Here is a 23,065-nt window from a genome sequence, read left to right on the forward strand (position 1 = left end):
AACAAGTTTTTAGATAGGTAGCGAAATGTGTCGGGTGGGCGGTCGGCCATGTTGGCCGCCATTTTGAATTTGGAAATGTCAAATTCCGTATTTTTATTTACCTATAGATGAGCTTACTTTGAGTTGAATTTCATTCATTTCGGTAAAAATTTGCAAAAATGGGCCCTAAATAACCCCCCTATTTCGGCCCCCCTTTGAGAGGTTTTTTTTAAAAGCTTAGTTTCTCGACAAAATTCTCTTAAACTTACTCATACCGAATTTCATCAAAATCGGTCCGGTAGTTTTTGCTGGGCGGTGGCGACATACGTACGTACGTACATACGTACGTACGTACGTACATACGTACGTACGTACGTACGTACATACTTCCTACATGTTTTTTTTATTTGCTTTTTAGACTCAGCGGGACTCAAAACGTCGAAAAAAAGTGAAATCTGAAAAAAATTTTTTTGCACGATCCTATAACTTTATCTATTATACTATACTACGTATATAGTACGATAAAGTAAAAAGAGAAATAAACAAAAGGGAAAGCAGTTCAGATGATGAAGACGAAGATAAAGTTTGCATTTATTGCTCGGAACTGTATTCCAAATAAAAATCAGATGATGGTTGGGTAATGTGTGAGCAATGTCGACTTTGGGATCACGAAGCTTGGGCCGTGTACAGAATGTTGGTGAGCCATACTCATGCGGTTTTTGTAGGTTTTAAACTATAATTTATTTAATATTAATATTATATGAATAATGTTTTATTTTTCAAGTCAATATTTTTAACTTCGATATCGTCTTTATTTCACATTCAAAAACCATCCCGTTTTACCCGAGCAGGTGAACAAAACGGGATACTTTGCAATTTTTAAAAAAATTTACTTTTTCAATGTTATCGTCAAACTACTTAGGCGTAACTTTACTTAAACTTAGGAAGTGATCAATGAAGAAGTTACAGTTAGGAAGAAGTATATATCAATATCATAGTCAAAGAGTTATGAGTCAAATAACGTGAGCTATCCCGTTTTGTCCAACTGTCCCCTACATAAAAACTTAACTTACAACTTTTTTACCCCAAAAAACTCATTAAGTATCACGAACACTCCCAAACATAGAATCAGATAACAAACAGAATTATTGCACAAATACACAGAATAATCAGAATTTAATGTGTTATAGTATAGAGCATAAAAACATACACCCTCAAATATTTCCAGCCAAAGCTGGCTGTTGCCTTCAACCATCATAGGTGACTGTGATATGACATAACCTCAATAATAACAACAATCGGCGGTTATACACACGTTTTTAACAAATTTCTCTTAATTTGGCATTGATAACAATTTCCGGATTGGAAATTGGAACGTTAAGTATTTTTAGGTAAAATATGTAAGTGTGATTCGAACCATCTATGGCTGAATATCATATAAACATATCATTTAAATCAAAATCTAGTTAGTGACGTATAACTAAGTAGACATAGGATTGAATGGATATAGTATAAAATAAAATAAATACTATAAAATAAAATAGATACATGTCATATACTTATGTATTTTTTTTTCTCACAATAAAACACTGAAAAACGTTGGTTTTTCTATACTTCCACAAAATTTATTACAACTATGTTATTACTACAGCTGTTTCGGCAAAGTGCCTTTCTCAAGTGATATATTTAACAATGTGTTTACCTTTTTAAGTCTTTAACTGAAGAGGTTGAGGAGTGGGGAACTGTTTGTCTCGAGTTGGTCATTCAGAATTCTATCTGTATTTTTCAATTTATTAATTTCCATTGATTCTAAAAGTGATAGCTTAAGGCCTTTATTTTGAATATGTAGAATTTGAAACTCTTCATTGAAAGAATGATTATGATCTAGAAGGTGAAGTGCGTATGTAGAAGTGTCTGTTTTTCTATCGTTGAAAGCCCTTTTCTGTTCTGCTATCCGTTTGTCAAAAGTTCTGCCAGTTTGACCGATGTAAGTTTTCGGACAGTCACCACAAGTTAGTTTGTACACACCACTCTGTAGTTGCTTTCTCTTTCGGCTTTTATTGTTTTTAATGTGTTTGCTTAAGTTGTTGTTAGTTCTGAAAGCTGGTGTTATTCCTTTCTTTTTTATGTATCTGGCTATTTTTGTTGTTATTTTGCCAGTATATGTGAGAGAGCAGAAGGTACTGGGTTCTTTCTGTGGTGGTGGATACACTAATTTTAAGGCTTTCTTATGGAGTTTTTGGTTTAAAATGTTGTTAACTGTTTGTTCGTTATAGCCATTGTTTACTGCTATTTGTCTAATGATATTTAGTTCTGTCTCGAAGTTATTTTTTGTCATAGGAATTTCTGTCAGTCTATGTATCATGCTATGGTAGGCTGCTAATTTGTGTTGTGTAGGATGGGATGATGAATTGTGTATAGTTGTGTCAGTATGGGTAGGTTTATGATATACGGAGAACTCATGTTTGTTGTGTAGTCTGGTAATCGTTACATCAAGAAAGATTACCAGACTACAAAACAAACATGAGTTCTCCGTATATCATAAACCTACCCATACTGACACAACTATACAAAATTCATCATCCCATCCTACACAACACAAATTAGCAGCCTACCATAGCATGATACATAGACTGACAGAAATTCCTATGACAAAAAATAACTTCGAGACAGAACTAAATATCATTAGACAAATAGCAGTAAACAATGGCTATAACGAACAAACAGTTAACAACATTTTAAACCAAAAACTCCATAAGAAAGCCTTAAAATTAGTGTATCCACTACCACAGAAAGAACCCAGTACCTTCTGCTCTCTCACATATACTGGCAAAATAACAACAAAAATAGCCAGATACATAAAAAAGAAAGGAATAACACCAGCTTTCAGAACTAACAACAACTTAAGCAAACATATTAAAAACAATAAAAGCCGAAAGAGAAAGCAACTACAGAGTGGTGTGTACAAACTAACTTGTGGTGACTGTCCGAAAACTTACATCGGTCAAACTGGCAGAACTTTTGACAAACGGATAGCAGAACACAAAAGGGCTTTCAACAATAGAAAAACAGACACTTCTACATACGCACTTCACCTTCTAGATCATAATCATTCTTTCAATGAAGAGTTTAAAATTCTACATATTCAAAATAAAGGCCTTAAGCTATCACTTTTAGAATCAATGGAAATTAATAAATTGAAAAATACAGATATAATTCTGAATGACCAACTCGAGACAAACAGCTCCCCACTCCTCAACCTCTTCAGTTAAAGACTTAAAAAGGCAAACACATTGTTAAATATATCACTTGAGAAAGGCACTTTGCCGAAACAGCTGTAGTAATAACATAGTTGTAATAAATTTTGTGGAAGTATAGAAAAACAAACGTTTTTCAGTGTTTTATTGTGAGATAAAATGAACTTCCATCAAGTAACGGTCGAATCCATCAAGTATTTTTTTTTCTTTGATATAAATTATATGAGAAGCTTATTACCCTTTGTAACGCCAATGGCTTAAAGAGCTCCCAGACCTCGTTGCTGAGTTTTCACAGGGTCGTAAAATAGGACAATGGCTATTTGATAGATATGTGTTGATAATTGCGTTTATCTTTTAATGAACAATTTGGAATTCAAATCTTGTTTGGTAAGGTTACAATTGCGAAATCTCCAGTAAACTGTGAGAAAATTTGCTGAACAGATAAAAGATATTAGAAATATAAGGTGTAAAAAGAATATGAAGCAAAATTTGATTTTAGAAAGATGAAAGATGAAGGATGATGAAGTATAATTAAATGGATTTCTAAGTTTATGTATTTCTTGATTATTTTTAGTGATTGGAGTTTCCAATCAATTTCCAATGTAGTAGGATTATTATACTGGGAATAATCTACATATTATACAGTATGTCCCTGTAAGTTGTATCCATATGGAAAACTTTTTTATTATTAATTTTTCGAAAAAAAGTTATTCTTCATAAAAAGCTCTGCATGGTCTAAAACCTAAGATTTAACCATCAAATATCAAAATTTTTTTAATATTATACGAGGTATGTCAAAAAGTTTGAATTTCACACAAGAGTAAAGTAGCTTTATTTTTAACAATATTAAAAATTTCTATTATGAAAAGTTGTTTGGAATTAAAACCTATATTCTAATATGCAATTACATCCTTCTAATTGAAAAAAAAGTTTTTGATAAATTATGGATAACTAACATTATTTTCAGTTATTTCAATTTAGATAACTCTTTTATTATTAATTTTACGAAAAAAACGTGATTCTTAATAAAAAGTTTTGCATGGTCTAAAACCTAAAATACAACCATCTTATATCAAATTTTATCAATTTTATACGAGGTATGTCAAAAAATATGAATTTCGCTCAATAGTAACATACGTTATTTTTCACAATATCGAAAATTCCTATTATGAAAAGTTATTTAGAATTAAAAACTATGTTTCAGTATGTAATTACATCCTTCTAATTGAAATATTCTGAACTATAAAGGTACTTTACTTTAGATCTAAATTTATCTTTTTTGACATACCTCGTATAAAATTGATAAAATTTGATATAAGATGGTTGTATTTTAGGTTTTAGACCATCCAGAACTTTTTATTAAGAATCACTTTTTTTCGTAAAATTAATAATAAAAGAATTATCAGAATTGAATTAACTGAAAATAATGTAAGTTATCCATAATTTTTCAAAAAAAAATTTTACACTTAGAAGGATGTAATTGCATATTAGCATATAGTTTTTAATTCCAAACAACTTTTCATAATAGGAATTTTTAATATTGTTAAAAGTAAAGATACTTTGCTCTTAAGTGAAATTCAAACTTTTTGACATACCTCGTATAATATTCAAAAAATTTGATATTTCATGGTTAAATCTTAGGTTTTGGACCATGCAGAGCTTTTTATGAAGAATAACTTTTTTTCGTAAAATTAATAATAAAAAAGTTTTCCATATGGATACCACTTACAGGGACATACTCTATATTATTATATTGGAAATAATTTTTAAGTATTTTGCTTCTGTTTAATTACGAGTTTTGTAGTTTTGACAACTGTCCTTAAGAAAATTAACCAAAATAAACTTTTATTTCTAATTTTAGCTAATATTTTATTGATATCTTCGTCTGAATATTTGCTAAAATAGCTCATGCTTTTCACTTTGACAGGATGTAAAACATAATTGCCGTAAATGTTCCTGAATGTTTATTAACAAAGACTTGAACTTTATATGTAAGTATGAAAAAATAATCTGTCGAATATCATACGATAGTAACAGAGTCTATATTACTTCAAATCAGGACCGAGGCACTACACAATTTTCGGGCCCCTAAATATAATTTAATAATATTTAATACTGTTTAAAATGTACACGAGGAAAAAGTTTTCCTGTAGTTGGCTGTATACCATATATTTTATAAGAGGTATACTTGTTCAAATCCCTAAAAAGGGCTACATCACAGAACTAGTTTTCGATTGGATGACCGATCATCGTCAGTGCTTACGTGAATCTTACATGCTAACCACAAAAATACAAAAATATGTGGGTAAAATCCCTTTACAATTGATCCGTCATGGGAGGATAGATGAATAATGTGCCCGAAAATAAGTGAGCCCGAAATTGACTTGTTCACATGTTGACTTTATGGTAGCTTGTCTTCAATTTTGTTCTCTTTTAAAAAATGATATACATGTTTCCATGCCGACGACCTAGCGAGAAAACGGAAAAAACGAATGTGGAAAAAAAACCTGAAGAGAAATATTCTACGATTCGCATGCTGGAACACTACATCATGGAACGCTAAAGACCAAGAAATTATATTAGAAGTAGAAAAGCACAAAATAGACATATGTACAATCTCAGAGACAAAGAAATAGGGTAAAGGTAACACAGTATATAGAAATCATATATTCTTCTACTGCGGAGTAGACAAGAACATCAGAGCACAAGCAGGTGTTGGCATATTAGTAAACAGAAAATTTGAAAATAACATCGAAGAGGTTAATTACACCAACCAGCATATAATGGATATTTCAATGAAGTTAGCTAATGAAAAAATCCATATTGTTAGCATTTATGCACCAGATGTAAACAAACCAAAGAACGAGAGAGACGAATTTTTCGAAAAACTTCAAGAGACCCTAGATAGATTGCCACAAACAGAAAAAATTTTCTTGTTGGGAGATTTCAACTCAAGAATAGGAAATACACCCATCCAAGGAATAATGCACAAGTTCAACGAAGCACCAACAAATGATAACGGAGATTCACTAATAGAGATATGTGCACACAACGAGTTGCGTATCAACAATACATACTTTGACCACAAAGAACAACATAAATATACATTCACTAACACAAGGGGCCACAGATCGATGATTGACTATGTGATAACCAACAGAAAAGTTCACCCACGGGAAGTACTTGACGTACGCACAATAACATCTGCGAATGTGGGAACGCAACACGGAATGGTTATATGTAAGTACCGTCACGCGTACATAATAGAGAGAAAGAAACCACCTAACTACATCACCAAGTTCAACATAGAATCCCTACAAGACGAAAGTACTAAGGATCTCTACCAAAAAAGACTTGAGGATAAGATCAATCTCAGCCCTATTAAAATCACAGACAATATAAACGAAGCATGGGAAAAAATAAAAAATCATATAACTAGTAGTGCAAAAGAAGCCATTGGAGAAAGAACAATTGACTTAAACAGCGGCAGAAACCAAAAACCATGGTTCACACAGGAAGTCAAAGATTTAGCAAAAGAGAAGAAAGATGCATACGTAAGATATATTAACAATAGGACCCCAGAAGAATATCAAAGATATAAATCAGAAAGAAATAGAACAACTAACAGAATCAAAGATCTAAAACAAATATATTGGGAAAAATTCTCAAATGACATGGAACATGATTTACGAGGAGGTCAAAGGAAGGTATGGAACATGTTGAGGAACAGGAAGAAGCCGATTACCGAAGGAATTACAAATTAACGCAATAAAACCAGAAGAATGGGTAACTCATTTCGAGAATCTATACAAAGACGATAACGACGATAATAATGAAGTACAAAGAAATGACCTACAAAACATTCACCAAGAAGAAACAGAGAATGACAACATCACCCAAGAAGAAGTAAACGAAGCAATCAAAAGATCAAAAAATAGAAAATCACCAGGTCCGGATAATATACCAAATGAATTATTTAAATACGGAGGTACAAAAATAATAGAAGAGATAACAACATTATTCAAAAAAATTGTAAACAACATGGCAGTACCAGAGGAATGGAGAGAGAGTATAACAATACCCATCTACAAGAAAGGCGTAAAGACAGATCCTACGAACTACCGAGAAATTACACTACTCAATTCTACATCAAAACTATTGACAAAAATTCTATCCCAAAAAATATATAAGAAAGCCGGTGTATCGGAAGAACAACAGGGTTTTCGCCCAAACAGATCTACAATAGACGCTATTTTCATAATGCGACAATTAGTTGAGAAATCAATAGAATTCGACAAGCCCATGTTCACATGCTTTGTAGATCTGAAACAAGCATTCGACAGAGTACGATTAAAGGACGTGCTCACTATCCTTGAAAAGAAAAACATAGGTCAGAGGTATAGACACATAATCAAAGAGCTCAATAGATCCAACAAAACACGAATTAAAACCACACACGGGCTCACGGAAGAAATCAAAATCAATGCGGGCATTAGACAAGGGGACAGCCTCAGTCCATGCCTATTTAATTTAATAATGGATGAAGTTATAGGTAGTGTTAACATAATGAATCAGGGATACAAAATGGGTAACCGAACCATGAGAATACTTTGCTACGCAGATGATGCAATCTTAATAGCCGAAAACGAAGATGACTTACAACGCCTACTACAAAAATTCAAAATAACCGCCGAAAAGTATAACCTGACACTATCCAAAGAGAAAACCCAATCGATGGTAATATCCAGGAACCCAATTAGATGTAAGTTAGTAGTGGACGACCATATAATCGAACAGGTAATGGATTGCAGATACTTAGTTGTGGAAATATCTAGCGACAGGCATCTGTGGCAAGAATCAAAACAGCAGGCAATGAAAGCAGCGAGAATATCTGGTTTCCTGAGGGATATAATCTGGCGGAATAAATATATGAGCACCGAAAGCAAAGTCCGCATTTATAAGACATGTGTTAGACCCGTACTGACATACGCAGCTGAGACAAGGGCCGGGACAACAAAGACCAAACAGATAATGTGAACAACAGAGATGAAAACCCTAAGATCCATAAGAGGTATCACACTCAGAGATAGAGTACGAAACGAAGACACATTGAGAGAGCTAGGCGTTCAGGACGTAGTGAGATGGACAAGAGCGCGACGACGCATGTGGAGGGACCACGTAGATCGGATGGACCCTGAACGTATGGCGCATTGGGCGAAAACACAGAAGCCCAACACCAAGCGACCCATAGGAAGACACAAAAAACGATGGTACGAGAGTTGGAGCTCCGGATCGCAGCAAAGACTGTAACAGAAGAAACAGGACATAGTCCTATTACAAGAAGAAGAAGAAGAAGAAGAAGAAAATAAATCATCAATATTATAAAATGTATCATACATTTTTTATAAAAACTCAAGCTAATTTGTAGTTCATTTTACTCACGGTTGTTGCTCCAAATTTTAAAGAACCGTTTGGATTGACATGAAATTTGGGAAAAACATAGCTAACATTTCAAAGAAAAAAGGTGATATTGTGCCGATGTGTGATTTTGTCCGAGAGGTGAGTTTATTCCCTTCTCGGGGGTGAAAAAACACACGTTCAAGATAAGTCCGGAAATGGATAAATTAATTCTAAGCAATTTTAGTTCCATAGATTGTTTTCACTAAGTCAATACTTTTTGAGTTATTTGCGAGTGAATATGTTCATTTTTCAACAAAAAAACTACGTGTCTAGAGGGTTTTTCGGAAATAACTCAAAAAGTCCTCTGTAGACCCAGTAGGAGCAGAGTCATAGGTAATGAAAAGTAGGTTCTTATTCGTCAAATTCCAAATCGAATATTTTAACTCGTCACACCTTTTTTAAAGTGTTTAAAAAAGCTGAATTTCTGTTTTTCTTTAAAAGTTTCTAGCATCAAAAGTAAACAATGTACGCACAAAAAAAGTTGGTCCCTTTTCTTGGTAAAAAAAAATCGTAAAAATCACCACCTAATTAGCATCTTAAGTGAAACTAATCGTTACCGCTTCACAAGTTACTTGGCTTACCTATGTATTGTTTATAATCATCTATAAGTTTTATCGGTTCAAAGTTCTCATTTTTGAAAAAAATTGGTCGAGTAAAAATTGTTTTATAATTATGAAATTTTTTTTTAAATACATAACTTAAAAATTATTGGTGATACCAAAAATCTCAGGGAGCGTTCAAGTATTACGTAACGCAAGTTGGGGGGGGGGGCGTCAAAACTCTTTAAAAATTCCGTTACGCAATAGTTAAACGCCCATTACAGTGCGTTACGTAGGGGGGCAGGGGGTGAAAAATCTTCAAAAATCGCGTTACGTAATATTGAACGCTCCCTCAAGTAGTTAAAAACTATGCTATTGTAAATATTTTGGACTTTTTGTTTTCCTGAAGACAAAAATTGGTTTATGGCTATTCAAAATTTGTATACACTCGTGATTAGTGACTCGTTTAGCCCATTTAACTACAGCCTTTTCCAAAATAAGAACTATGAACCAATGAATCTTGCAGATCTTATAAAAATACATAATATGTAAAGTAATTTGTGAAGCGGTTGCAATTAATTTCATTTTTCAATTTTTCGACCAACGTTATTTTGATCGTAACTTACTTACTTTCATGTTAGAAACTTTTTTAAAAAAGAAAAACAAAGTTTGTTTAAATAATTAAAAAAAATTGAAATCAGTCTTCCCGCGAAAATTGCTTGATTTTTTGGTTATTTGGTAGAACTTACTTTTTATTATCTATAACACTGCTGCTATATACGGGCCCACAAACTTTATATATACTCCATTTTTTTCACTTTTTTATCAGCTATATTTTTGCTATTAGTATTTTTGTTATAAAATACTTCTTGCATTATTTGCGAAAAAAAGCCCGAAAATGTGGTTTCTTGTAGAAAAATAAACATTTGCACTCGCAATTAACTCGAAAAGTATTGACTTAGTGAAAAAACAATATAGAAAAAAGTTGGTTAGAATTAGTTAGTTCATCCAATTCAGGACTTATTTTGAACGTATATGTTTTTACCCCGAGAAGGGGCGAAGGTCATCCCCTGGACAAAAGCACACATCGGCACAATATCTCGTTTTCTCTTTGACATTATTAGCTATGTGTATGTCAAATTTTATGTCTATCCAGCCGTTCTTTAAATTTTTTTGGTTTGAAGGAATTAAAAACCAATATCGGAAAACTACTACAGATTTTAAAAAATGAACATTGGAATGAAATTTATATCAACAAAATAGATTTTCAAATTGCATATTATGATACATTTATTAATAAGTTAAATAATTACATACAAATCTCTAGGGAGATAAAGCCCTTAAATAAACAAATATCAAAAAAAACCTTGGATCGGTGAGGTTGATATCAATTAAACGACGATATTTTCCGAATTTGCAACATTGCAGCTTTACAACTTCGTGCTAATATAAAAAATACAACAGTGTTTGTGTTAGCTCGTGTTTAGGCGGGTAACGGCGGTTATTCTTTAAACAAGTGTTGAGACAAGGGCTTTGTTTAGCAGGTAAAATGAAGGAACCTTACAATAAATAATAACGTTCTCTGTGTTACTTTTTTCTCTGTTTGCTTTTCAAATTTTGGATGAATAGGTATTTTTTGTTTTTATTTATAAATACATACACAAAACTTAAAATTTATTAAGCAGTTACATTTCGTAGTGTGTAGTTCAAAATGTCCCAAATAAATTAGAAACAAAAGAAGCAAAAAGCGTGTTAAAGCGGGCCCCTGCGGGGCCCGGACTCTGGTTCCGCGGAACCCGCGGAACCATGCTCAGTACGCCACTGGATTCAGACATTCAATTTCTAACTCTTTCTCGTTTACGTCGTCATAATTGATTTCAGAAAAAATTCTTGGCAACTTTGTCTACACTCTTCGGAATTCAGAGTTGTCAAGAGAAAAAATAATCCAAAGCGTTGACTAATGTTCTTAGGCTACGGCTCCACGGGCGACAAATTGACGCTAGCAGTAGCCGTAAAACGAACTTAAGGTTCCGCGGAACGGAATAGGAATAGCCGAACTGTACCGACTACAGGACTTGTGCGTAGTCGGTTCAGTTCGGCTATTCCTATTCCGTTCCGTGGAACCTTAAGTTCGTTTTACGGCTACTGCTAGCGTCAATTTCTCGCCCGTGGAGCCGTTCGCTTATACGAACTTAATCGCTGTTCTAGATGAACGGCCAGGGTATAAATGATAGAAATGAAGGTTTCAACTGAATATTTCTTTTCCATTTAGCTGGACCAGTGAAGCTGGACTGATGCTGAAGATTCATCAAAAAAAGTCTGGCGTGAGTTACGTCTGGTTCTTTGAGATAGGTCTTTATAGTCAAATTCCAGGTATTTTTCTTTGGCGGACGATTCGAAGTAATCAAATTTTTCCTTCTCTAGCTCCATATAGTACTGGCAAGCCACTTGCTACCATATAGTCAGCATGTGAACAAGTCAATTTCGAGCTCAATATTACCTAGAGCATAATACATTGGATATTTTATACATCCATGTTTAACTTCACATTATTCATCTATCTTCCCATGACGGATCAATTGTAAAGGGTTTTACCCACATATTTTTATATTTTGGTAGTTAGCATGTTAGATTCACGTGAGCACTGATGATGATCGGTCATCTGATCGAAAACTTGTTCTGTGATGTAGCCTATTTTAGGGATTTTAACAAATATACCTTTTATAGAGGATTTTATCGTTTAAAATGTATTAATTATTTAATAGAAATATAGCACCAGAAATTAAAATTTTTATTAACAATAAATAAAATTTATATTTAAACAATTAAACATTGTTTAATTTTATAACTCTTATTGATATTATTTTGTCATTGTAATAAAAATGTTTTTTTTATTTTTCCGGGCCCCATTAAAATACGGGCCCGAGGCAGGGCCCGGCAGGAAGCAGTGGTAAAATAGGCCCTGGGTAGTAAGAATAAATAAGAATGCTCCAATTTGTTTTGCTAACTTCCTTCCATTCTTCAATAGTCACTCGAGCCTACAGGCTCTCGTATCTGCTGCCAGGCAACAAGTTTTCGAAAAATTGCCGCAATATTTTTGATTTATTCTCACTCTCTTGTGGTATTAATGTTGAAAATAATGATTTCTGGTATCAAAACATAGCAGATATATCAGCTGCATTACCTAAATTGAACTACTCTGTATAGGATATCAAATGGGAGAAAAACAACCTAAAATATTCTGCTATGCAGACGATGCAATACTAATCTCTCAAAGCGAAGATGATTTACAACGTATGCTGCACCAATGTAATATATCCGCCAGAAAATTTAACATTAGTGGAGTCATTGGAAGTTTTCGCCTCTGATTTCGTTGAACTTCCATCGATTTTCATGAAAATTGGTGAATAATTAGAGGATACCTCAAGGAACAAAGGTGACATGATGCTAACTTGCGCTTTGATCCTGGGGTGGATGCCACCTCTTCTCGGGGGTGAATATTATTTTATTAAAAATAATACCATAAATCGATAGAAGGACAAATTATAAGCAAGATTTTTTATATCAAGTTATTAATATAAATCAAAACTTTTTGAGGTATTAAAGACCAAAAATTTTATTTTTTCGTAAAAAAGTGCATGTTTTAAATAGGTTTTTCACGTATAACTCAAAAACTATAAGCTTTTACAAAATTGTTATTATTACTGAAATTGATGATAATAAAAAACTTTATACATTCCTCACTTAAAGAACTAAACTAATGTTAGTTCAAAATGAGTTATTGGCAATTGAATGTGTATTTTTTCGACGAGTACTCAAATCTAAGTATTCAAGCTTAAATAACGGGAAAACGATGCAATGTATAAAATATTCCTGCTAATAATTTGTCAACGTACTTCGGAATGCCTATTAAATGAGCTTCAGAACAAGTTAATTGCGTCAAAATTAAGCAAGTTATGATGAAAATAACAGAATTTTTTAGGAAAAAGTGAAAAATAAAACATACGCCATTTCCACAAAAATTAAAATAGTAATCCTTACAAGAACTTTCTTATATTAGCATAAGTAATGATTTTAATAACTTTGACCGGTTTAAAATGCATATTTAAAAAAAAGATATAATTTAAAAAAATTGAAATTTTTAAAATTATTGTAATTTTCATATTCTTTTGATAATAACTCCAAAAATACTCAATATACGTAAAAAATTATAAATACCCAAATTTTAGTTTTTCTGTTTCAAATATTCTACCTGTTACTATTTCCATAGGGTAAAAAATAACCGAGATAGAAACATTTCAATCTTAAATTTTGCTGTGAAAACCATGCAACCGGGGTCATTTAACCTTTTATTTTAAAAAAACTAAGGAGTCTAAAAGATTAAGTTGAACGTGGTTAAATAGCCCTTGGAATTAACTTTCAAACTGTTTTTAGATGTACCTGATATCTTAAAAACAAACGGAGTTGTTAAAAAAACAATAACATTATTTGTAAAAATTTTAAAAAATAAATTTTGAAAAAATTTTGGTGAATACATTTTAATGCTATCAACATATTCGGGGGCTCATTTGATAGATGTTTTTAATTACTGTGACAAATGTGTAATAAGTTTATGTTATAAAATGCATAATTTTCCCGCTTGAATACTTAGATTTTTTTACTCGCTGAAAAAAATATGTATTCAATTACCTATATCTTACTTTTAGTTAACACTAAGAAGTTTTTCTAGTAAAGGGTTACTTTCATTTTTTATTAGCTTCAATTTTGTTAATTATAACTTTTTTGCAAAAACTTATAGTTTTTGAGTTATTGATAAAAAATCTGTTAAAAACATGCATTTTTCTCAAGAAAAATTAAACTCTTTGATCTTCAATTACTCAAAAAGTTTTGATTTATTTTAATAACTTTATATAACAAATTTTGCTTAGAATTTTTCCCTCTATCGAATTACGGGGTTATTTTCAGTAAATAATTTTCACACCCGAGAAGGGGTGGCATCCACCCCAGGGTAAAAGCGCAAGTTGGCACCATGTCACCTTTGTTCCTTGAGAGATCCTCTAACGAGTCACCAATTTTCATGCAAATACATGGAGGTTCAACGAAATCGGAGGTGATAGCTCATATCCACCTTCAGTGACTGCACTATATGTTAATTTCCCCAAAAAAGACAAAATTCATGGTTATAGCAGCAAATCCAATAAGATATAAATTGGAGCTGGAGGGTCAGATAATAGAACAAGTAATGGAGTTTAAGCAGGGGCGTCATTTGAGTGTCAGGGGGGGGCATTTGCCCCCCCTGACCCTGAAAATGACTGAAATTTACAAAAAATAGATCAATTTTGTATTATGTTTGCATATATCTGTGCTCTGTGCGTATAATGAGTTAAGTCCAAAAATGGTCGAAATTAGCAAATGTACTATCTGTATGTTAGAATTTGATATCTACATGTGTGTATAATTTGTCAAGTCTAATTCCATTCCTGAACTGAGATATTCATTTTACACTAATGAAAAACAATCAATACTAACTGCGTAAAACGTGTTAAGTCCCGAACTTAGACATATCACTCTTTACACTAAACATTACTTAAGAAATAATAAGACTCAGTGTGTTAAGTCCCACAATTTTGCGACTTTACACACTGTACACTAATAAGTTATTACGTTGACTCTCTGTACGTCGCGCGCCGTTAAAGCTGATTTGTCTTTTTTACTAAAAGTATTTGGAGAAAGTCGGAAATACTTATAAACTATTATTCAAAAGAAAAGATCATCTTCTTCGGGCAAAATCCAACCGGATGAAAGAGGAAATTTAAAAAAATGTATAACTGAAGAAGAAAGGAATACAGTAAATCAATTTTTAATTGGAATCCCAGCTTATGAAAGCCACCACTCAAGACAAGATTGTGGGAAAAAATTTTTTCTCCACATTTGACGATAGTGACACTATAATATGAAGAATACAAGCGTACGCTACCTGAAAAGAGTTTAAAACCTGTATGTAAGCTATACTAAGTTTTGTAAGGAGTTCCATAACTTAAATTTCAAAAATTATAAATTAGATGCCTGTTCAAAATGTGATGCTAGACATGCAACTTAAAATATGTTCTGAGAATGAAAACCTGCGTTTTAGAACAAAAAAATGACCACTTTGATAACGCGGAGTATGCGTATGAGTCTAAAAAGTTAGACAAAGAAAATTCAAAAGTTAACGTTTCAACCAAAATTGTGACATTTGATATGCAGCAATGCTTTCTCACTCCACTCGTGTATAGTTCTGTCATAGTTCTGCTTTCTACAAACGCCAACTTTGGACTTTTAACCTAACAGTCTACGACTGCAATGATGGCACAACTTACTGTTACCTTTGGCATGAAGGTATAGCTCGGAGAGCTGCTAATGAAGTTGGCTCATGTGTATACAAATTTATTTCTAAACCTTTAAAGCCTGTTGTGAAAAGTTTGATCATATAGGTAGTCAGATACATGTGGTGGTCAAAACAACAATACTCATGTAGCAGCTATGTGTATGGTAGGCCTGCAAAATTCTCCTAACTTGGAAGCGATTAATCATAAATTTTTTAGTACCAGGCCACAAGCACATTGAGTGTGATACATCACACGTCCTTATTGAAAAAATAAAACAGCTTTTGCTGGACGTTCCACCATCCTCATGATTGGGCCGAACTTTTACCAATCACTTGTAAGAATCGCCCTTTCTTGGTGAAGGAAATGAATCAAAATAGCTTATCTGACTTTGCTAAGTTGCTAAAAACCGACCTTCAGCAGCGAAAAGATGATGTTATTGGAAACACTTTTAGCTGCAGAGATGTACAGTGGCTGAATTTTTGTTAAAAACGACCTGGAATAATTTACTATAAGAATACCTTAGACCTTACTCAACCGTTTCAACGCATTAGTTTCAAAAGAAGAGGCAAACAAACCATTAGCAAAATGGACCCTGGTTTACGTTATCCAGGACAAAGTTCTATGCACAAGAAGAAAAAAAAATGACCTCCTTAATCTGCTTCCATACATTTCAGCAGTATTTCACCAATTTTATAAAGAATAACCTCCTCAAATGAAGCAGAGAATACCTACACTGATGACATTCTTGATGAAGCATATGACGAGATAGTGCAACTACATAGTTGACAAAAAAAGAAAGAAAATGTAAAAACTACGAAAAAAGTGACCGTTAAATTATAAATAAATATGAAAATATATATTTAAAATGAAGAAAATAAATCAACGAAACAAACTCTCAGGAAGAAGGGAAAAATGTAAATATTAAATAATGAAACTTAAAAAATTTTGCTTTGTTTTCCATATCAGTTTTTGTTTATCTTTTGTATTATTTTACTTAATTTGTATTATTAATTACTTGTTTATAATGAATAAACAAAAGTTTTTGTCTTGCTAAATGTTCTTTTATTATCATTTATTAAAACCTGCTACTTTGGTCTTCAAAATCCCCATTATTATTATTAAATATTATTTTTTTATGCTTTTTGTTATAGTTTGTGCTATGCGTTAAGCGTGTTAAGTTCATGATATTTGTGCAAATTGTGTTAAGTCCATGTAAGAAAAAGTTTATTATTTTTTTATAATACTTATATGGTTTGTTTATATTATTTATTGATTATGTTATTGAGAGAAATAAATATTTAATTGATCAAAATTATTTAAAATAGTTTTGAGGGATACATTCTTGTAAAAACTCCAAAAGTATAACTCGAACATATTATTTCAAACTTTAAACGCGTTTATCTCAACACAGTGTTTTAGGACTTAACTCTCTTTACGCACTGAGCACAGATATAATGTATTGTATATACAGGGTGTAACAAAAATACAGGTCATAAATTTATTCGCATATTCTGGGTCCAAAAATAGTTCGATAGAATTTGGAAACCCCTCAAACATTTTATGGGGGTTTTGTTCCTTTAAACCCTCCCCCCCCCAAACTTTTGTATACGTTCCAATGTAATTATTATTATAGTAACATTAGTTAAACACACTATTTTAAAAACTTTTTTGCCTCTTAGTACTTTTTCGAAAAATCAGTTTTTATCGAGATATTTTGAATATTTTTCAAATCCACCACATATATTTGTATTTGGTTAAGTACGATTATATGGACACTTGGTAATAATATAAAAATTTATTTATGATTTACATTTTTAGGTATATTTTGAACAATATTAAAAAAGAAGCCACATCTCGATAAAAGGTGCCTTATCGAAAAAATACAAATAGGCAAAAAAGTTTTAAAAAGACTGTGTTTAACTAATGATACCGCAGTAATACTTTAATTGGAACGTACACAAACATTTGGGTGGTTTAAAGGCACAAAACCCCCATAAATTTTGTATGTAAACGTATTAAAAAAGAAGCCGCATCTCGATAAAAACTGCCTTATCGAAAAAATACTGAGAGGTAAAAAAGTTTTGAAACTATTGAATTTAACTAATGGTACCACAATAATAAATTAATTGGCACGTACACAAAAGTTTGGGGGGGTTTAAGGGAACAAAACCCCATAAAATTTTTAGGGGGTGCACAAGTTTCACTATAATTTGTCTTTAAGATGTTCCTGTCATAAAAATGCCACATGCCTATTTTCAATAAAAAATCCTCTAATAGTTTTCGATATATTCGAGAAAATCGATTTTCATTTTGTAACTTCAAAGGGCTGTAACTTTTTTTATATGCATATTTGTATTAAGGTAAGTTAGGCTCATTCGAACTATTTTTGGTCCCAGAATATGTACTTTAATTTATGACCTGTATTTTTGTTACACCCTGTATAATGCTTGCCCCCCCCCCCATCAAAATTTCAAATGACGCTCATGTGTCCAATAATGGGTACATTTGACATATTCGATTACATTTTTGCTAAATTTATAATATCGAAATAATATAAAAATAATTTTTAGTAACATACAATTAATTAATATGTTCTTTTTATCATCCGTAACTTCACGCATGTGCTCTTAAACAGACAAATCTTGGATCTTGGACTATGCAGTAAGCATAGCGGGTAAAAAACAAAAATTTGCCAAACATTTTGGAGGCAACACATTTGACTCGAGAAACAAATCAAATGCAGTCAATTTGTTTCCGTAATTAAAAAGTGTTTTTGTAGCCGATATACAAAAATATTGACACAAAGGACCAAAACAGATATTTTGCCCCAACCAAATTCAAAATACCTATTCAGGTGAACGATCGAGTTTTGCGGAAGTACAGTTATGACAGAAAGTTCGTTTATATTTTGATGAGTTTTATAGAGTTAAAAAAAGATTATGTTGGTAATATTAAATATAGTAAATAATGTAGTAACAACGTTTTAAAATGATTTAAAAAATACTATATTTTTACCCAGGAATTTTATATACACATTTTTTTATAACATTTTTATCACTTTGGTAATGATCTCCTAGTAACTTTGTTTAATTGATTCAACTTTGGTTGGACCTCTTAATAATTGTTGACACAAAGACATATACATTTTTTTAATAATATACTGTCTGATAGTGTAAATAAATATTCAGTAAAACACAAAGAATTATAAAGTTTGACAAAATAAGCTTCTCGTCAAAAGTTAAGGATATTATCAGGAAACGCTTTGTAGTGCAGCCGATATGTGAAACAATTTTGTGCATTTAATGATAGAAGCATATAATTTGGACCACATATACTACACATATAAAGGTTCAAATTAGATATGAGGCCAGCTCAGATTTTTTCTTTTGCAAAAATGGCGAGTATATATATATATATATACAAGATACATATATATATATATATATATATATATATATATACAAGAAATTTTTCCCAACCTGAAATGGTGGATGTGTGAATTGTTCGTAAGGGGATTTTTCCACATTCTCTATTTCATTTGTTTGATTTAGTTACGTTTGGTCGGTAAACCAATAACTTAGATCTTTTGATCACTGAGTGTGTTTCAAAGATTTACATCTTTTATATATATATATATATATATATATATATATATATATATATATATATATATATATATATGTGACTAATAGCACGATAAATCTTGAACGAGAAGTCCTATTTTAACCTAATTTGGTATATAGGTTCTTTTTTGATGTATAAGATCGTGGTCTTGAACCCAAAGAATCGGTTTACCAAAATTTGTTTTTTTCCTGGTTTTTATGTAAAAATATGTTGTTGCTTTTTCAATTCTTTCACCCTGTATATATTAATTTTTCAGAAAGGTAATACCGCTATTGAAAAGAGTGTAAAAATATTTTTTAGGAAATACTTTGAACTTTTTAGTTATGATAATTACCATTAAATAAATGCATAACTTATCTTCACATGCACCTATGTGTAACAGATTCGTACAAATATTAAAAGAATTATTGGGAATATAATGGTAGAAGCATATAATTTGGACCACATAGACTACACATATAAAGGTTCAAATTTAGATATAAGTCCATCTTTTACAAAAATGGCGGGCATTCAAAATGGCGACTATACATATGTGACTAGTAGCACGATAAGTTTTGAACGAAAAGTCCGATATCAGCCAAATTTGGCATCAAGGTTTTTTTTTTGATAAATAGGATCATGGTATTGAACCGAAAGAATCGGCTTACCAGAAGTTGTGTTTTTACTTTTTTTTATGTAAAAATATGTTGTTTTTTTTTAATTCTTTCACCCTGTATATATTAATTTTTCAAAAAGTTAATACCGCTATTAAAAAGAGTGTGAAAATATTTTTTAGGAAATATTTTGAACTTTTAATTATTTTAATTACCATTTAATAAATGCATACCGTATCTTCACATGTACCTATGTGCGGCAGATTCATTTTGAATGTCCGCCATTTTTGTAAAAGACAAAATCTGAGATGGCCTCATATCTAAATTTAAATATTTGTATGTGTAGTGTGTGTGTTCCAAATTATATGCTTCTGCCATTAAATGCACAATAATTCTTAAATTATTTACACGAATCTGCCGCACATAGGTTCATATGTACATGTGAAGATAAGTTATGCATTTATTAATTGGTAATTAACATAACTAAAGAGTTCAAAATATTTCCTAAAAAATATTTATACGCTCTTTTCAATGCCGGTATTAATTTTTGGAAAATTAATATATACAGGGTGAAAAAATTGAAAAAAAAACAACATATTTTCACATAGAAAATCATGTAAAACACAACTTCTGGTAAACCGATTCCTTCGGTTCAAGACCTGGATCTTAAACATCAAAAAAAGAACATATATTCCAAATTTGGTTGGAATCGGACTTTTCGTTTAAAAGTTATTGTGCCATTAGTCACATATGTACAGTCACCATTTTGAATGCCCGCCATTTTTGTAAAAGACAAAATCTGAGATTGCCTCCTGCCTAAATTTGAACTTTTGTATGGGTAATATATGTGGTCCAAATTATATGCTTCTACCATTAAATGCACAATAATTCTTATAATTATTTGCACGAATCTGCCGAACATAGGTACATGTGTAGATAAGTTATCCATTTATTAAATGGTAATTAACGTAAATAAAAAGTTCAAAATAATATTTATATATTACATTATTATATTACGGTATTACCTTTTTGAAAAATTAAAATATACAGGGTAAAAAATTGAAAAAAACAACATACTTTTTCATAAAAAATCTGGAAAAACACAACTTCTGGTAAACCGATTCTTCCGGTTTAAGAGCTCGATCTTATACATCAAAAAAATAACCCATATACCATATACCACATTTGGTTGAAGTCGGACTTTTTGTTCAAAAGTTATCGTGCTATTAGTCACATATGTATTATCGCCATTTTAAATGTCCGCCATTTTTGTAAAAGGTAAAATCTGAGAAGGCCTCATATCAATGTTTGAACTTTTATATGTGTACAGTTGAGTCCGCGAATCTTTACCCGTGCGTCATCATTTACAGCATACGAAATAAGTCAATGATAAGCCGGAAATTGAAATTTACCAAACTCAACAGCAAGTGACAGTAAGTGACTTGTTGTTACGTTTAGTAAATTTCAATTTCCGGCTTATCATCAACTTATTTCGTATGCTTTAAATGATGACGCACGGGTAAAGATTCGCGGACTCAACTGTAGTATATGTAGTCTAAATTATATGCTTCTATGGTTAAATGCACAATTCTTATAATATTTATACGAATCTGCCGCACTATTAAAAACAATACTATTCAAGCGTAAATAATAAAAATTCTTTATTGTAAAATACATTAAGATCACTGCATCTCTTTTGTATCAAAAATCTACCAACTAAAAAGCTTCATAAAAAAATAAAAGAAATAAATTTAACAAAACTTGTGAGCCCCGAATAATTTTCAAAATCCAACAAAAATTGTTAAATAGGTGGTGTGTCTTCCACGACCCTCAATAATTGCTTGGCAACGTATTGGGGTACTTTCCACTCAATTGCTAAGAACATCTTGCCTGATTGGCACTCAAAGTTGTAGCAATAGGTTTCTTAAGTGCTGAAGAGTTTGAGGGCGTGGCTTGTGTGCATATAATGGTCTTTCTAGTTGATCCCTGCATGTTTAATAGAGTTGAGATCAGCAGACCTCGGGGGTATGGCAAATATCTTGATTTTCTCGAGCTTCCACTACAGTGGTAGACCGGTGCGGAGCTGCATTATCATCAAGAAAATAGAAATATTGGCCAACCCCTGCGTGAAAAGCCACACTGGGACAGTATACCTCTTCAAAATGAACGAATTTCCTAGCAGGGGCGGCTTGTCGGGGTAGGCAAGGTAGGCGCCGCCTACCCTCTTCAAATGTAGTACAATAATATAAATTATTAATATAAATTACTTATTTCAAAATTGTAATTTATAAATTTTGACACAATATCTACAATAAAATAGCAAAAATTATCCAAATTATTTTTAAAAATATCCAAAAAATTTTCTCCGTAGTTATAATTATTGTACGCTCCTTGTAGTATCAGTAGTACAGTATCGTTCGCGGTAAAGATAGATTCCGTACTTGTCCAGGACAACTTCGCATGCGCACTTTAAAAATCGCATGCGCACTTTAAAAAAGAGAACGCTCTTTTTTAAAGTGCGCATGCGAAGTTGTCCTGGACAAGTACGGAATCGTTACCGCGAACGATACTATATAGATTCTATATTCTCCTTGTATTGGTCAGGCACTCGGGAACGTATCCTGAAATAGAACGACGCCAATACCGAATTGACGTGCGATCTCTCTCTCTGTTTACGCGAGCAGGCCTGCTGCAGGCCGGCGGATTTTGAACGGGCGGATAGGCACAGAGTCTTATAGCCGGACCTACAAAATTTTATCAGTTGCTTCTCTTGTGTCTTGTGAAACTGTTTTAAAATAATTGTTTTTTGATTTTGGCTGTTATTAGTAGGTTAAGTATTGAATAAAACTAGGTAGGACAATTTAAATTTGTTTATGAAAACTGAATAATGTGTTATTAGATTATATAGATAATTAAAATTTTAAAGCGAGGTTAATTGTTAACTTATCAATTTATTCGAATAGTAAATTATTATTTGATACATCAATAAAATAAGTAATATTTGACGTTGTTGAAACGTAGGTGTGTTAGTTTTATTGGTGGAAAAACTTTAGTCATCGAATATGAATATTTTAAACGATGTAATATGCAGTTTGATCGAGACACCTTTTTCAAGGCGCCAAAATCAAGAAAGATTAGTAATTATTTCAATGGGCCGGCCTTTACAAAATTTAACAATTTTATCCACAGATAAGACAATCAACCATTTTCGAGATCGTTTAAAACAATATGGTATGAAAATCATA

The 23,065-nt window shown here is 32.0% G+C and overlaps 1 protein-coding gene across 9 annotated transcripts in view; it reads right to left on the bottom strand.

Moving 5' to 3' along the window:
• The window catches only part of LOC126887620 (uncharacterized), a 376,841-nt gene that overhangs the window by 104,169 nt on the left and 249,607 nt on the right, over positions 1 to 23,065 (bottom strand). The gene's annotated exons all lie outside the window — the stretch shown is intronic.

The sequence above is a fragment of the Diabrotica virgifera genome, chromosome 7 (assembly GCF_917563875.1).
Source record: "Diabrotica virgifera virgifera chromosome 7, PGI_DIABVI_V3a".
NCBI classification, from domain to species: Eukaryota; Metazoa; Arthropoda; class Insecta; order Coleoptera; family Chrysomelidae; genus Diabrotica; species Diabrotica virgifera.